This window comes from Leptonychotes weddellii, chromosome 8, assembly GCF_054177405.1.
Source record: "Leptonychotes weddellii isolate Sample4059 chromosome 8, ASM5417740v2, whole genome shotgun sequence".
Classification (NCBI taxonomy): domain Eukaryota; kingdom Metazoa; phylum Chordata; class Mammalia; order Carnivora; family Phocidae; genus Leptonychotes; species Leptonychotes weddellii.
Window position 1 is genome coordinate 126,063,787 of NC_138376.1, and position 13,873 is coordinate 126,077,659.

The window sequence follows — 13,873 nt, forward strand, 5'->3', positions numbered from 1 at the left end:
GTCCCTCAATTTCAAAAGGGTTTTGAATTTAAAGTGTAATTGTCTTAAAATACCAAAATGGTGAGATTATCTGAAGAAGATGGTTCTATATGCTCAGAAAAACTACTTAAAATTGGATGAAATTGAAGAATTAGAGCAAAAGTTTGAGTCCCAGCATATTAATCTAGGCTTTCTTTGGAACAAGAAGCAGGGCTGAGAAATGGCCCTCAGTTGTAAATGGAGAATGAGTTTAAACATCTTCCTAAAGAATTATAACTTAGTTCTAGTCGGGAGTAGCTGAACAAGAGAAAACTTGATTACTTAAAGGCACTAAGTATATTAGGAAGAGAAACATAAATACCTCCAACCATGGTGATCTGGCTATTTAAGACCTGGTGTTCTGATGGAAACTGATGGGCTCTATTACGGATGTCCATCATGGACAAAATGAATTTAGGGTGCCCTTGTGATTTCTCTTGTCCGTGGACTGAGCTTCTTTAAAAATCAAGCTATAAGGATGCAAGTTATATAACTTAATTTTCTGCTGAAATGAAACATAAAGTGATTAGCTCAGTGATGCTCAGGCTCTGAGGCTTTAAAACCCTGGCAGATCGTATACATGAATTGCAGAAGATTCACGTGATACATACCTTTAGAATGCGCACAGGCAGGGTCTCAGACTATCAGTTAGCCAAAACTGTGTGCATAGTATGCATGGAACAACTTACCCAAAGCTGATAACTATTGGGACACTTTTCCAGCCTAATATGGATTCTGGATACATTAACCTCATGGAAAACTATTTTTTATCCATATCACCAAGTTTCTGGAAGTAATAACTCTTTAAGTGTGTTTTAAGGAATTTATAACTTAAAAACCCCAATGATAGGGGCGCCTGAGTGTCTCAGTCAGTTAAGCATCTGCTTTGGCTCAGATCATGATCCCAGACTCCCAGATCTATCAAGCCGGCATAGGGCTCCCTGCTCAGCGGGAAGTCTGCATCTCCCTCCGTCACTCACCCCACTCATGCTCTCTCTCAATCGCACGCTCTCTCCCTCTCTCAAATAAATAAATAAATTCTTAAAACCCCTAATGATAAAATTTGATAGATATCTCTATTTTAGTAGATACCTAGTTGGTATGTGTTAAATATAAGAGAATTCCAAATATGCTAAAAACAATTCAAAATTTTGAGGAAAACCACCTAAAATCCATAGATTCAGGTAGCTTAGGCTCTACAGGTGTTTCTTAAAAGTGTGTCCTTGGATGAACAGCTTTAGAATCACTGTGCTTGTTTAAATTGGGAGTTTCCTAGGCTCCACTCATTCCTTGATGATAATCTGCGGGGAGGGGTGAACAAGGGTCTGGAATTTTCACTTTAACCAATTTCCAAGTGATTTTTGCATGCGCCTAAATTTGAGAACCACAACTTTGAGGTCATAATGTTAATTTGGAAGCCAGATTTAGTCCCGTCATAGGAAACTGACATCTGTATGTGTCCTTGTTTATCGTGACCTCAGCCAGGAGATGGCTTGCCCATGCCAGGAGGCCCCAAGACGAGCAAGGGAGAGATATGGATGACACTGCTGCTTTCACCACCAGGCCACAAATTCACCAACCCATATTTAATCAGGAATAATTCTATTCTTTTTTTTTAATTAATTATTTTTTTTTTTGATGTAGTGTTCCATGATTCATTGTTTGGGTATAATACCCAGTGCTCCATTCAATACGTGCCCTCTTTAATACCCATCACCAGGCTAACCCATCACCCACCCCACTCCCCTCTAGAACCAGGAATAATTCTGTTCTTTACTGTATATTCACTCTAAATAGTTGCTGCATTTAGAAACTGTGACCATTCCTTGTTTTCTTATGATTAGAGGTTACAAAGTGCTCTGCAGTCAGTGGCTGCCCAGGTCTTAAAAATAAGCAAAGGCTGACCTGTCAGCAGCCCCTCCACTTCCTACTGACCACAGGGCAGGGTGGCTGTGGTTAGGAACACAGATTCAGCCTCTTACCTCTAGTCAAGATCATCCAACCTCACTGCACCTCAGCTCCCTCATCTACAAAGTGTGGAGAACAGTACTATCAAGCATAGGTTCTCTTATGCAGATTAAATGCAGATTATAGTTGACAGCTATAGAATGCTTAAGACAGTGGTTGGCAAATAGTAAGTACTATGTAAGTGTGTGTTAAGCAATAAAAACAAGCCTAGAAATGGTAGATCATTCCAGGAAATGAGGGAACAAAGAGAAAGATGGAGGGATCATCACCAATCTGGAATGGGCATCTTCTTACAAAGAAAAAGTATATATCGTGCTTCTCTTCTAACTCCTGTAAGACAGAATAAACATAGTGGAACAAAAGAATTAAAAGGAGAGACGCAAAGGTCAAAATAAGCCATGTGTTAGATAAGGAGTTAGAGACCAATGAAGAAAATGGAGTCGTACCTACAGTTTTATAACAATAAAGTAACTTGGTTCTGTGCATATCTTAATTACGTCTGTTTTAATGGGATGAAGGAGGGTTGTACTTATTGTGGGGGGAGGGAGGCTAAACAAAGTTAACAAATAACATTTGATGTGATGCCCAGTTTGTTTGTCCTTATTCTCTCTCTAGTCTTCTGGGACCAACATCTGGCTATTTCCCTTTCTTTCCCCTTTTTTCTTCACCTTCAGATTAAGTCAAAATTAAGCTAAATTTTGCTGAAATTAAGCTAAAAATTTAAGCTAATTCTTGCCCTTTCTCCTTTCCTTTGTCATTCCCACCCTCCTTTTTTTCTCACTTTCTCTTCTGACACTCTATTTTGAATACTTGTCACCTTTAATCTCAACTACCTCACTAAGTTCCTAACCAACATTGTACACACCTCACCACCTCCACCATTTTTCTGTCAAAACCTTGCAGTGACTCCCCTACAATAGTGTCAAAACTTTATCAGGTGGTTTTTAAAGATTTTCCCACTTGGGTCTCATCATCTCCCACCACTGATGCCCTCACCTCACACCAATGTTTTCACTCTCCTCCCCACAAGCCATGTTTCAGCTTGGCTCAACAAGCACTCCACCTTGCCATGCCTTTGTACAGTGGGTCCTGTGCCCGGAACTCTGTTGTGACCTGGACGGGGCACAGTAAGGGAAACTTCACTCAGCCAGAAACATTGTACAACCCACTTTACTGGGTTGAATAGTGTCCCCTAAGACTCATATCCTTCCCAGAAACTCAAAATGTGACCTGATTTGGTCACATTAGTTAAGATGATCTGATACTGGAGTAGAATTGGCCCTTCATCCAAGATGACTAGTGTCTTAAAAGAAGGAGAAGACACACAGAAACAGTCACACCCAGAGGGAAGAACACCATGTGAAGATGGAGGCAAAGATCGGAGTGATCCTCCTACAAACCAGGAAATGCCAAGGTTGGCTGGCAATGCCAGAATTCGGAGAGAAGGGTAAAACAGATTCTTCCCTTAGATCTTCAGAGAGAGCATGGTGCCACCGACACCTTCATTTTTGGACCGTGAGATAGTAGATTATTGTTTTAAGCCACCAAATTTGCAGTACTTTTTTATGGCAGCTAAAGGAACCTAATAGAGTGGGTATTGAATGTTGGGTGTCCTCAGCTATGAAATGGAGCTATCGCACCCTTCTTATCTCACAAAAATGTTGTGGGTATCAAATGAGACAAACAAGGTGAGTGTGTTATTAGATGTATAAAATTCTACACAAGTGTAATGTAAAGTTTTACTTACATTTTGAAAATCTTTTCATTTCCTTGCATAATCCCTATCACAATACTTTGCCTATGGTATATGCTCAATAAGCTTGTTAAATATTTTAATTTATTATTTTAATGCATTGCATCGATTGTATCATAAAAGATCCAAACATAAATACAAAGAACAAGACTCATATTCAGATTACTGTCTAGTCGTTTACATGCAGCTTTTACTGCATGTAGTGGTTTTTCAGAAAGACATGATTTGGTTTGTCTAGTTAAATATAAGTAATACATTATAATATTATTCTACTGTATATTAATGTGTATTAATTTTTAATATACCAATGAAGTTAAATCTCTATGAATTTGAAAGTAAGACTTATTTAAGATGAAAAAATGTTTAATTTGTTTTCACAAGTATGGCTGATTTTATTTATGCTACTTACTAGAAATCTGATAAAGGTATATTTTATTAAAAATGACTATTTTAATAACATTCCTTTGAAAGTGCTCATCAATAAATTTAATCAATTGCCTATTCAAACAATGGAACAGATCTTCTAATCTTAGTACAATAAAATGATCTCTTGCAAGGAAAAGAAGAATCTGAATACCGGGAATCATTATTTATAAAACAAATGAGAACAAATTTCCCTTGGATACCCAACTTCTATTTAAAGTAAAACAACTAGGGCGCCTGGGTGGCTCGGTCGTTAAGCGTCTGCCTTCGGCTCAGGTCATGATCCTGGGGTCCTGGGATCGAGGCCCGCATCGGGCTTCCTGGTCCGCAGGAAGCCTGCTTCTCCCTCTCTCACTCCCCCGACTTGTGTTCCCTCTCTCGCTATCTCTCTCTCTGTCAAATAAATAAATTAAAAAAAAAAAAATCTTTAAAAAAAAATAAATAAAAAAAATAAAGTAAAACAACTAGAATGTTATTCTTGCTATATTATTTTTCCTCTAAGACTCTTTAAGCAGTTAGCGTGTGCCTTGTGATTACCAGCCTTATAATAATCTGGCGAAGCTGATGGCAGGTGACCCTAGAGGCAGAAACTAGACGTTGAAAGTTATAAGCAAGTGATCACCAGAGCCAGGAAGAGACCCTGAGATTTCTGTCACCCCCCCACTCCTACATCTCCTTGGCAGGAGCTATCCTTAACAGATAAATTATTTCTGGGCTCTTAATGTCATTTATTAGGTCCAGAAGAAAAACACCTAAATAACTCTATTATGTTTAATATCAATTCGGGTCCTTGCGAGTGAGGGCAAAAGCTTTTCACTTCCAGGTGGACTTCAAATAATATCAACTGGATGTGCGCTAGGAAAGTATAACTTTAAAAGTTGTTCCCCAGCATTAGTGAAGAAGAAAGGAAATGAGAATTAAGGAAAGTAATTTCTGGGTAATTTTTCTTGGCTGCTTTTGTCCATACATTTCTGGTGAGCATGTTAGTTAGGGTAAGCTAGGCTAAGTAATAGAATATACCCCTAAAATTCAGTGGCTACAGAAACAACATGTTTATTTACTTTACAGGTTAATAGGCCAGTGTTGGTCAGGTCCCAATGAAATGGGGAGAAGAGGTGGACTCTGGTCCGTGCAGTTGATACTGGCTGGCTGATAGTGGCTTTGTCATAGTTAACATGTGGCCTCATGATCCTAGTCATCTGGGAGGAGGCAAAGGCATGGAGCAGGGTACACAGAAGGGTTTAATAGACCAGATCCAGATGTGGTACATACCACATTAATTTTCATTGGCTAGAACTAGTCACATGACCACACCTCACTGCACAGGCATCTGGGAAATATAGTCCATCAAGCACTCACAAGCAAGAGGAAATGGAATATGTAATTAGAACAGTCCTAGGGAGGAGCCTATTGTTCTGCTTTGTTTCCCTGTTTCCTTTTGCTTTAAGAGACAATTCCTCCTCCTGCCTGTCTACTAAGTCTGTGCCGCTGTGTATTTTCTTATAGAGTTGGGCTGGCTACATAATTTGTGGGGTCCAGGGAGAACGAACATGTGGGACCTCTTGTCTCAATGGCAGAAAAGTGCTGCTAACAAAAATATAATGCTTTTTTTCTTTCTCCCATGGTGTTTCTCTCTCCTCCATACACCCCTGCCTCTGTCTCTGTCTCAGTTTGCCATGGTGGGGTGTTTTTTTTGTTTTGTTTTGTTTGTTTTTGTTTTTGTTTTTTTGCCCTTTGATGCCACTCTAATTAAAGAGAAATTAAAATTTTTAATTAGCATGAATTTTACCACTCATCCTTATGTGGTCCAATTCCAATTTTCATTTCAAACATAAGAGCATCTAACTTACGTGTGAAATCACTGATATTATACAATTTGTATTTTGTAGCTCGTATATGCATATGTATTTTGTTCTTGCAAACACAGTGGAAATGTTGCCCAAAACTAATTCAGCTGTTTTTATTTCACCTCCTAATATACCCGTATTCTACCAACACTCTATCTTCAGTTCACTAATGGAAAAGGAAAGACTGAAGAGGAAAAGGATATGTGCTCTCAAGCCTTTCCCTGCTGTTCTGTGTCATCTTCAGCTAGCATTGCTGGCTAGCACAGGGAACTCATGGGAGTGGGAACGGGTGTGACAACAGGGTTCTTTGGTCACTCATGTTCCTCAGAATGTCACTGCCTCCTCTCTGCATTCAAAGCAAGTTCTGGTTCAAACCAGAAAGCCTGGCCTCTCAGGGCTGTAAGTACTTACTCAGTCATGGACGTCACATGCTTACCTTCACCGAATACATCGTAGGTCCCCCAGAATCCTGCTTCCCTGGGACCCCACACAGGCTGCCTGAGAATTGGCAGCGAGAGGGGCAGAAGGACACATCTTCATCCTGTCTCCTCTGCACACAGTTGTGCTCCATTGTCTTATCTCTTCAATCACAGAACACAGATTCAAAGATAATGTTACTAAGAGGTTCAAGACGACAACAGCAGAACATTAAACCAAACACAGAGTCCTTCTGAACATGGGATCCCATGCAATGGCATAGTGGCATTGTACACTTTGGAAGCCAGCCCTGCCACAGAGAAACTCTCCAGTGCTTTGGGAAAGAGGAGCTGAGAGCTTAAAGCAGTCAAATTACCTGATTCATAAATTCATCCCTATACTAAAGAACGTAGAGGTTGAGATCATGATAACATACACCAACACTAAGTCTAAAGCACTAAGAATTGTAGGACATGCCATCAATTTGGAATGGCTTTAAGAGGGAAGAAAGAAATACTCTATGAACATACATCCTGATTGTAAGGTGTCCTAATGCCAGATATTGTAAAATAGGGGGGATGACTTCAATTCCTGGACTTGTAATATAGAATTCTCTTTCTTATTATGTGGCTAACAATAATAAATTAATATTTGATTGAACATATTTCAAACATCCAGAAAAACATAGAGGCTGGTACATAAATACCTGTGTAGCCACCAGTCAATTTTATCTAATGCTAATGGTTTTCCAGATTTGCTTCACAAGACTTTTAAGGGGAAAAAAGGGAAAGACATTTCAGGTAACATTGATACCACCTGGGCATCCTACCTCTAAGTCCATTCCTCCTCCTCTCTCCTCAGAGGTTTTCCAAAATCACTATTTATCATTTATATGCATGTTTTTATCCTACCAGTACATATAGCCATACCACCAACATTTTTCCTGTTTTTTCATACTTTATATGGACAGTACCGTAGTGTACATACCATTCTGCAGCATGCTTTCTCGTGCATCATTATTATTTTGAGATCTGTATTGCTGTGCGTGGTCCTGGTTAATCTATTTTAATTACTGAAGAGTGTACATTACATAAATATACCCCAATTTATCCATTTTACGGATTGTCATTTAAAATGTTTCTAGGGTGCCTGGGTGGCTCAGATGGTTAAGCGTCTGCCTTCGGCTCAGGTCATGATCCCAGGGTCCTGGGATTGAGTCCCGCATCAGGCTCCCTGCTCGTTGCAGAGCCTGCTTCTCCCTCTGCCTCTCTCTCTCTCTCTCTCTCTGTGTCTCTTACGAATAAATAAATCTTTAAAAAAATAAAAAATAAGCTGTTCCTAACCTTTCTTAATTTTAAACAATGGTCCATGAAATCTTCTATATTTTTCTTGGTATACATGAGCTAGAGATTTTTAGGACCTATATCCAGAAGTGGAAATGCTGACTTAAAAGTTATGAGCATTGCATCTTTAACTCTTCTGCATACTACCAAAGGACTCTCCAATTTACACGTTCAGGGGTAAAATATTAGCGATGCATCCCTTCACATGGTGGCTGACACTTGGAAATGTCAAACACTTTCATTTTTGCTAAACAGATGGGTGTAGGAGGTATCTTTCAATCTGCATTTCTGTAATGACTAGTGAGGTTGAGCATCTTTTCTTATATTAGCTAATCACGTCTCTCTTCTGCAAATTGCCTATTTAAGGCTTTCCTCATTTTTTTCCCCTTGGGTTGTTTATTTCTTATTTATTTATTTATAGATACTATTCCTGGTTATATGTATTTCCAGACTTTAGCTTAATTTTCACACTCACTTATAGATTATAATTTTAATGTAAGCAGATTCATTAATCCTCTCTTTGTGGTTTCAGACTTTTGACCTTGATTAAGATAACTCTCCCTTCCCTGACCCCAAGATATATTCTTGTATAATTTTTTTCTAAAGATTCAGTGTTTTGTTTCTCACATTAAAGATTCTGAGCTTGGGATGCCTGGGTGGCTCAGTCAGTTAAGCATCTGCCTTCGGCTCAGGTCATGATCTCAGGGTCCTGGGATCAAGTCCCGCACTGGGCTCCCAGTTCATCAGGGAGTCTGCTTCTCCCTCTGCCTGCCGCTCCCTCTGCTTGTGCTCTCTCTCTGACAACTTAAAGAAAATCTTAAACAAGAATGTTTTTGATCTTTAATCCATCTCAAATTGGTTTTGAATGGTAATTGTCCCAGTATCATTTGAGTGCTCCATCCCTATCCCATTGATTTGTTCCATGGCCTTGATCATTTATGACATTTCCCTTTATGCATGCATGTTTCCTCCCTCTCTTATTTTAACCACTATAGGTTTATAACCTATTTCTTCAAAATTATCTGACATGTTTTTGACCCTTTGTGCTTCTGTTTGAATTTGAGGATCAGCTTGTCAAGATCCATTGAAAAACCTTGCTGGGATTATTTTTTAGAACTACTTTGAATGTGGTATAGAATAATTTGTAAGAAATTGACATGTTTAAAAGACTGAATTTTCCCATTCAGAAACAAATTACCTATGTCTATTAATTTAGCTCTTTTTATACTTTATTCATGTTTTAAAATCTTTTTCCATAATGATTTTGGACAGTGTTGGTTAGTTTAGGAATCATTTTTTTAAATTACATGGCTCTTTACTACAATCCTTACATTTCCTTTATAACATAATATCTTACATTTACATAGTTATAACTGAAACTGTTGTATTACACCTTGATTTTTCACCAGTTTAGGGATTACTAGATGAACTAATGCAAAATCCATTTTATGCCAATCTATACACTTGATTTTGAATAACTTATTCAATGAAGGATTTTTTTTGTGGAGAATCATATGCGATGAATTAAAATATCTTGGAGAGACTGGAAATGTTTCTGTTTTGTTTTCACTTAAAATGCATTCTGAATGTGCTAACAACATAGGAGGATACTGAATTATACCTATTAAATTCCCCAAATATAAAAACTTTGGATGCATCCCTATTTCAAAAGATGAATAGTAGAAACAGTACTGTTTACAGCCATGTTTCCAAATGCAAAAGGAGGGCATTTTTTACTTGAACTATTTTGAGATGAAAAAAGTAAGTAAAGAGATTTTGTGATAGCTTTGAAACCAGCAGTAGTCCTAAAATGTGAAATAAGGTGGTTGTCTGTCATCCCCGCTGAAATCACGGTTGTTTAATGAGCTCCTTTTTATGGTATCTATTTATGCCTTATTCGTGAGTCTCCCCATTCTTTGCAATGCCACACAGACTTTGGAGATGAATTTTAATTTCATCACTATCTATGACTTATAATATGTGCATTAACCATAATGTATTTCCCCTTTATGAATATATTCCCAAACCTCCCTGTTCTGCTTTATTGTTTGCTCACCAATGCTCAGTGTTATTTTATTCCTCTAGCATCCTAAACACAATACAGACTCAGCCTTATTCCAAGGCAGTATTGAATTAACTCATCAAGATCCTCAGAAAAGTCCCATCAATTCAAAGGACAGTCCAAAGATTCCACATGTGACAAATGGAACAGAGACTCTTATACCAAATAGAGCTCTGGGATCCCTTCACCCCATCCTCCTCACCCTCTCGATTCCCAGAAAAACCATCAGGCCTCCTGTAGAAATGGGATCTAAAACTGTGCTCTTAAGTCAGGTGTTGGTCTCCACCTGTGCTATAAACAATAATAGTTAATGTATGTAAAGTGCTCACAAATTTCCAGATGCTTTATATGAGTAGACTCACTTAATCCTCCCAACAAAACTAAGAGGTAGGAATAAATTTTGCAGATGGAGAAACTGCTGGGGTCACATTGTCAGTAAATCAGAGTCTGGATCCAAACCGGGTGCCTGGCTTCTTGGCCCAGTGACCACTGTACTCAGCACCAGGCCCTGGGCAGGTTCTTTACAAATGATCTCACGTTGACTTCTCACCAGGACCCTGGAAGGCGCATGGTGTTTTACCACTTGATAGGTGAGGAATCCGTGGCTCAGTTAAAATGACTTTTCCAGCCTGTGGACCCAGATCTTGCCTCCAGGCCTGCTGCAGAGGCCTTGTGCCCAGAATGACTGAAACAAAGAAGGGTTTGCAGAGCTTGTCAGGGAAGTGCAGAAATTCGCATACCCAAGTGCCAAATGCTGCACACTTAACATAAATTTCATACCTGCCATCAATTTGACAGTAATGCTTTTATAATTACACATTATAAATTGTGCATGGTACTTACCTGAATTATAAAGCAATTTAAATATTATCTTGTTTAACACCTCAGTTTGGATTTGAAAGTTTTCCCAACTCGAGAATCAGAACGTGGGTCATGAATGGGCTCCTGAAGAATAAATGAAAAATGCCTGTTCACAGCCATGGATGAATCTTTGACAACTCTACCCGGAAATGAAACAAGTTATCAGTGTGATAAGCAATCTCCTAGGAAAGTAATTAACACTAGAGCGTTTCTTCTTTATTCCCACCTGTTAATTGCACCACTGAATAAACATATAGCTGACACATTCGTTACAATTCAGGCACCTGGTTGTACTGGGTGACTGTCAGAGCCTCCTGAATGATCTTCCAGGTCCAGCTTGGTCTTGCTTTATTCAGTTCTCTGCCTCATTTCTAGAAGAATCATCCAAAATCAGTGGATTTTTTTTCCTTGAGTATTGGTGAACACATGAGCGCAGAGTCACAGTGACTGGTCACGTGCTGACTCTCCCTTGTCCCACCTGCATTACCATCTGTGGCTGTGCCACAGATTTGGTAGCTCAAAACAACAAAATGTCCCCTCTCACCGTCCTGGAAGACAAGAGTTCAACATCAGCTTCCCTGGGCTGAAATCAAGTTGTCAGCAAGGGCTGGGCACCCTAATAAGGCTCTCAGGCAAGTTCCTTGCCCCTTCTAGCTTCTGGAGGCTGCTGGCCCTCCCTTGCTTGTGGCTGCATCAGTCCAATCTCTGCCTCTGTCTTCACATTGCCTCTTCCTCTTCTGTGTGTATTACGTTTCCTCTCTGCTTCCCTCTTACAAGGACACTTGTGATTGGAATTAAGGTCCTCTGAATAATCTAGGTTAATCTCCGTTTGTCAGAATCCTTAATCACATTTGCAAAAACTCTTTTTCCTTACAAAGTAACATGTACAGGTTCCAGGAATTAGGACCTCCTATCTTTCAGACCATGATTCAGCCTGCCATACTCTCTATGTGATTTCTTTCTTTCTTTCTTTCTTTTTTGTGTGTCTATGTGATTTCAAGCAAATCATTTAAACTCTCGAAATTCAATTTTCTTATCTATTAAATGTGTACAACAAAAGTATCTATTTCATAGGGTTGCTTGAAGCTCACGTGAGATAATTTACATAAAGCACTTAGCATCGTGCCTGGCAAAAAAAAAATATAAATTTTCAATCAGTAATAGCTCTTCTGTTTTTCTATGCAAAGATTTCAGTATCTTTCCATCACTTTTTGTCTAAATCTCTTCGTCTTGAAATCTGGTATGTCCGTGATCTGGCCCCAACAATTTTTCCAAACTTTTCTTTTACTGATTTCTTCATAGATCTTCTATTCTAGCCAGATTTGTTCTAACTAGCTTCTCTGCCTAGTTTTCTTGATTCTCTTCTCTGGGCCTCTATTCTCTGTTGCTCCTCTCTGCAATACTTGATCCTTTCCTCTTTGTTTGTCCAAATACTGTCTGTCCCGCTAGGACTGGACCAGCTACATTTTCTTCTTGAACGCTCCCCCAGCCAAACCAATCCAGGGTAGCCACTCCCTTTGGGGACTGTCAGTACCACTCTTGGAAGGCTTTATCAACTCGTACCACGATAGCTGGACACTTTTACACCTTGCTGCATACAAATGCATGCTAGGTGCCAAGTGCACAGCAACGATGCAGAAACCAGAAAGGGAGAGAATTCAAGGAAGTCAGAGCTGGACTCGAAGACTAGATTCACATCTTATCTCCTTAGACCAGAAACAGAATAGAAATAGCAGGCAGTGAGTGTGCCTAAAGCTACAGGCCTCCTGAGGCTCCAGCAGAGAGCAGTCGGTAGTGGCTGAGAGCCCGGCTTCTGTGGGGTCATAAGGAATAATAGCAGTCTCCCTACAGGATGGAGATCGGGACCAGGCTCAATGCTCAGAGGCTGGACTGGAGGATTTTGCTACTAAAATCTGCTGCCAACTCCTGCCTGGTCTGGATGGGGACCCAAGGCACTGGGTGAAGACAACTTCTAGACAGAAGTGAGTACAGACTGAGAAAGAGTGAGATAAATGGAAAAGAACCCTTCCACTTAAAATAAGCCAGCAAATAAAAATTCCTTAACACATGAAGACACCAAATGCTAAAAAAGACAGCCAACAAAACAACTAAAACATATACCATTCCAGACAACTAAATTTACATAATAGTACAAGAGGGACTAAAGTATGTTCTGGATGTATGAAGAAATAAACAAGACAATCAGATAAAAAATAGGAAGAAGTTTTTTTCAAAAAGAATAGAAAAGCTGAAACAAGAACAGTGAGCTATAAAGAAGAACAAATTATAAACTTTGGTTAAATAAAATGCAAAACCTCAGAGCACTGATAAACTTTAAACCAGAACATTGAAGGAGAGATTAGCAATAGAAATCTATTACTAGATTAGGAGATGGATCCCAAATTGAAAAGATTAATGATATAAATTCCACCCCAGCACACTGTGGACAAAAACTGGAGAACATTACAGAAAACAAGAAAATATGTAGGACAACCAGAGAGAAAGGGCAGATTGCCGCAGAGCAATAGTTGGGTTGACAGTGGAATACCAGCACTAAGAGATGCATGACAATGGGTCAGTGTCTCAAACTTGCCAAGAAAAAATAAAACTGACTACCTAACATTTTATACACAGCTAAAATATCATTCAAGAGTGAGGGAAAAATAAAGATATACAAAAATTAAAAGAGTTTCCAACTCTGGGTAAAATTGCTGTTAAAGTAAGTACATCAGCAACAACAAACCCAAAGCTGAGACTGAGAGACCAGATATAATGGCAAGTCCCCAAACTGACAAAATGCTAGTAAGACTTATTAACTATTGACTGCTTTAAGAAAATGTAAAACAAAACAAAACAAAAAAAACAACAAAAAACCTAAAACTCTAGACAACAATGACAGGATAGTAGAGTTTTCGATGCTCAGCTAAAGCTTTGTTTTATTTGGGAGAAGGATAAAAATACTGAATCTGGATTTTTTCCTACATCAAACCATGCTGAAAGATTTGCAAAAAGGGTGGAGATGGAAAATATGTGTCCCAGGCAAATATTAAGCTAAAGAAAACTTATGTGGCAATAGAATATCAGACCAAAAATAACATTAATAGAGAAAGGAGAGACACATGATAATAAGAAGCAGAATCTACAAAAGTGACATAAAAATTAAGATCTTATATTGACCTCA

General features: G+C 38.9%; 1 long non-coding RNA gene across 1 annotated transcript; it reads right to left on the reverse strand.

Moving 5' to 3' along the window:
- Window positions 1-1,739: 1,739 nt before the first annotated feature.
- Window positions 1,740-12,959, reverse strand: LOC145723169 (uncharacterized). The gene is made up of 3 exons (XR_014148057.1): window positions 10,675-12,959; window positions 6,446-6,590; window positions 1,740-2,316 (listed from the first exon to the last, which is right to left on the reverse strand). It is a non-coding gene; the product is annotated as an uncharacterized LOC145723169 (long non-coding RNA).
- Window positions 12,960-13,873: the final 914 nt, after the last annotated feature.